Raw genomic sequence first — 4,147 nt, 5'->3', positions numbered from 1 at the left:
AGCCTTTGGATTTCTTGGGTGGTGGTGTAATATCCTAAAAATCTTAAACATATTTAAGTGAGTAATTAACGTAATAATGTAGTTAGAATATATTTTATTTTATTCGTTTCACTAATTAAGCAACGTATAATAAAATGTTTATAGAATTTTTTTTAACATAAAAATTTACTAACTTAAATTATGTCGATAATTTATAATCTACGATTTTATGAGTTAAACAAGAAGGTTAATAAAGTTGATAATTCACTTAAAGTACAAAATGTCAACATTTCACCCAAAATGTCATCAAGCCACGTTTGAAGGTGTTAGTGTGGAAAATTTTCTGATTTTTGGTTGGGAAACAAAAAGGGCAAAAGAAAAAGAGAAGCCATGGTCAATTCCCCCATTAATTTGCCTTCTTCCTCACCTTTTATGGCCATTTGGCACTCATGCAATCATCACTCTCTTCTTCTTCTTCAGTCAAATCTATTACCAATCCTCACAATTGCTTCTTCAAGTAAACAAAATCAGATTACTTACTTCACCATCTTCCTCCCAACCACTGATTTTAACTCCCAAATTTCTACTATAAATAGCCATGGAAACTCAACATCAAGAACACACCAACAATCTTCATCCCCTCTTCTCTCTCTCTAATCAGAAATTCAGTCAATAATCGCCGGAAAATTGTAACTAAAAGAATAAAAAAAAAAAAAAAAAGAAAGTTAGAACAAAAAAAAAAAAAAAAAAAAAGAAAACCCCAAATTCATAATCTCTCTCCTCTGGTTTCGCCTCCACAACCGGCCACCTGCGCCGCACCAGTCTCGGCCCCATCTCGTCGTCACTCACCGGTCACCAGCCGCCGTCGGAGCTTCACCAAACCGCCAGCACTCCTCCTCCTCGCGCGCTCTCTCTCTCCTCGCGCTGTCTCTCTCGTCCCTCTTCTTCTTCGCGCGACGCCACTGCACGCGCAGCACCGCTGAGACCCAGCCACCACGCCACGCTGCCGTCGCTTCTCGCTGACCGCCGCTGCTGCTCGCCGTTCACCGGAGCCGACGTCCCACCTCTACCGGAATTTTCGTCCTCCCTGCTCCTAGTAGCAGAGGTGATGCTCATCTTTCTTTTAATTTCTGATTTATTAATACCAAGCCCAAGTCTAAATTCCTTTTGTTAATTATATTAGTTTTGGGCCAAGAATAGTTCAATTAGAACTTAAACTAAGTAGCTTAAAACTGAATCCTTGTTGTTGGGCTTAGATGTAGCTTGAACTTGTTCCATGGACTTACTAAGTTATACTTATGGACTGATTTATATTAGTTAGACCAACTCAATTTAAGTGTTGCATGTTCACTAAATGGGGCTCAAATCTGACTTTTATTGTTTTAGCTAAACTACTTATATTAGATGGGCCAAAGTGAGTTAAACTAAAACTGATTTAGTATTTCATTAAGCTATGTTAGTTTAATTAATCAAGTTAAGTATAATGTTGGGCTTATAATCTGATTTACTTAGTTAAATAATTTAAGTTAATCTTGTTGCTTTAATATATTGAGCTTTAGTGGGCTAATTTAGTTAGTTTTACTAAACCACCTAACTTATTTACATAGGCGGATCTAGAGGGGGTACAAGGGGTACAGCTGTACCCCCATTATTTCTGGAAAATAATGAAAACAAATCAATATGTTGAGGTTTGTCTTGTTGGTAGCAGAAGGAAAAGAAAGATCCATGAATTTATGAGTTCTTGAGTTCAAAACCCCACAAAGTTCTTTTTATCGTGAAACTAAAAATTTATAAGTAAGATTACTCTGCAACTACAAATTCAAAAGCCCACAAAAAGAAAAGCTCCGAAATAATAATTTTGTCTCTATTCTTTTTTTCCTTCATTTCCTCATTTATATACTTAAACTACTGTTTTTAAATTGAACAACTTATTTTTAAAGATCTGGTTATTTAAATTGAAAAATTGAACACTTAAATAGTTAGCAATTATATCTAAGTTCTTACTTAAACTTGAGGAGAATTTTTTTTTTCTCATTTATATACTTAAACAACTGTTTTAAAATTAAACAACTTATTTTTAAAGATCTAGTTATTTAAATTGAAACATTGAACACTTAAATAGTTAGCAATTATATCTAAGTTCTTACTTAAACTTAGGGAGAAAAAAATGTTAATAAAGCTTTATTTTGAAAAAAAATATTTAACGGGTCTAACTACTTACGTATTCGTACCCCCATGAGTAAATTCCTAGATACGCCACTGCTTATTTACTAAAATCTATTATTGGGTTATAATTCATGATTTCTAAACTAGTTGAGTTGTTTAAAACTAATTAAAAACTAATTCATTAAGCATGTTGTTTATAATTAAGCTTAAGTAGGAGTACTTCATTAATCCTTAAAGTTCATTTATAAAAAAACTGGTTACTTGACTTGTTAGTTTTAAATGACTAAATAATATTAAAATAATGTTAATCGATCTATTATAACTTTAAACTTAATTAATTTATTAATGGATAACTAATTAGTTATTAACTATGAACTAGAATAATGTTATGTTTTTGAAAGGTTATATAATATGTAACAATATAACTTTAATGTTTCGATAATTCTAATATAGCTAAATGAGTTATTTTATGTAGTTGTTAAAGAGTCACTTTAGTTAAAAAGTTATTAACGATTAAGAAATAATGACCTTTAAGGAGACCTTTACGACGTTATAATAACCGTTATGACCTTAATAAGCGCTGACTAATATTTAGGCTTAAAAGCTAAATAACGAAACATTCATTAATAAAACTATTCTTGAATAGATTAAGGAAGATAAAGGATATTACAAGCCTCCCCCGGCTATCAAGGTTATTAAGCAGGAATCCAGGTAACGTCTACTGCTAACACCCGCATTCCCTTTCAAAGTATGTTTTATGATCATGATTAATATTATGTTTTATATGGATTGCGGTAAATGAAATGTTTTATGATGGTTATTATGATATGATGCTATGAGGTGATGATGATGACATTATGATGAAATGAAAGAATATAATTATTCACGATGATGATGTTACTTAAAACCAATGAAACATGATAAATTCAAGTGAAAGACGGTTCTTGGCAGTATGATACGGGCACCGCAAGTGTCACCTATGTTGTGACCGCCTGATGGTTTAAATGATACGGGCACCGCAAGTGTCACCTATGATGTGACCGCCTGACTGTTTTATGATACGGGCACCGCAAGTGTCACCTATGTTGTGACCGCCTGATGGTTTAAATGATACGGGCACCGCAAGTGTCACCTATGATGTGACCGCCTGATGGTTATGTAGTGGGAGACGTCCCCTATGTTATGATGTACTAGCCAAGTTACCAAAGTAAAAGATATATGATGATGAATATGATAAAGAAGATAATGTAACCTACTATGATATGTTTATGAAATGTTTTACTTATTCTCTCCTTCCTGTTTTTAACTAAAATGATGTGAAATGAATTTACGATGTTAGAGTAGTATGTTACTGAGCCTCGGCTCACGACGTTTTGTTTTATGTTTTAGGTACCGATGGTGATAACGGGATGGCGTAGCAGTGAGGATTTAATTAATATCTAGATTATCTAGACTCTCATGGTTTTAATTTAAGTTTATGTCAAAACTCTGATTAGTAACTAAGTTTCTATTAATCAAGACTAATGTTGGATCTATATTATGCTTCATGTTATAAATGTTTAAGTTTATGATTTTATGTTGCCTTGTATTTTCATTATGGAAAGTACGGCGGTAACGCACCGACTATCTAGATTCCGCTGCTAATAATCGATTAATTAACTTAACCATGATGATTAGAGGTCGGGGCGTTACAGGTGGTGCCTCAACAGTTGTGGCCGGTCTTTTCTTGGAGGCCGCCTTCTCCGCCAACGCCTTGGACGTTGGGACATTTTTTCTGAAAAAGTTAGAAAAATATTAGACAAAAAGCAAAAATCAGGAGAAAAAGGAAGGCGTCCAAATCAACCCTGGACGTCCTGTCCTTCGAAGAAAGAAGGCGTCCAAATCAACTCTGGAAGTTTTTTCTGTCCTTCAAAGAAGGAAGTCGTCCGGAAAAAGCTATGGACGCTCTGTCCTTCAAAGAAGGAGCTCGTCTAGTATAATCCTGGACGCTCTGCCTACCGGA

At 34.3% G+C, this 4,147-nt stretch overlaps 1 long non-coding RNA gene across 2 annotated transcripts; it reads left to right on the top strand.

The window, feature by feature from the left end:
- Positions 1-300: 300 nt before the first annotated feature.
- Positions 301-3,719, top strand: LOC130592123 (uncharacterized). 2 transcript variants are annotated; one of them, XR_008970310.1, is made up of 3 exons: positions 301-1,084; positions 2,792-2,856; positions 3,535-3,719. It is a non-coding gene; the product is annotated as an uncharacterized LOC130592123 (long non-coding RNA). The 2 variants fall into 2 exon arrangements; XR_008970309.1 differs by lacking the exon at positions 2,792-2,856.
- Positions 3,720-4,147: the final 428 nt, after the last annotated feature.

Source organism: Beta vulgaris, chromosome 7 (genome assembly GCF_026745355.1).
Source record: "Beta vulgaris subsp. vulgaris cultivar EL10 chromosome 7, EL10.2, whole genome shotgun sequence".
In the NCBI taxonomy this organism is placed as follows: Eukaryota; Viridiplantae; Streptophyta; class Magnoliopsida; order Caryophyllales; family Amaranthaceae; genus Beta; species Beta vulgaris.
Note: the sequence above shows the minus strand (reverse complement) of the source record. Positions and strands in the feature narration are given on the sequence as shown.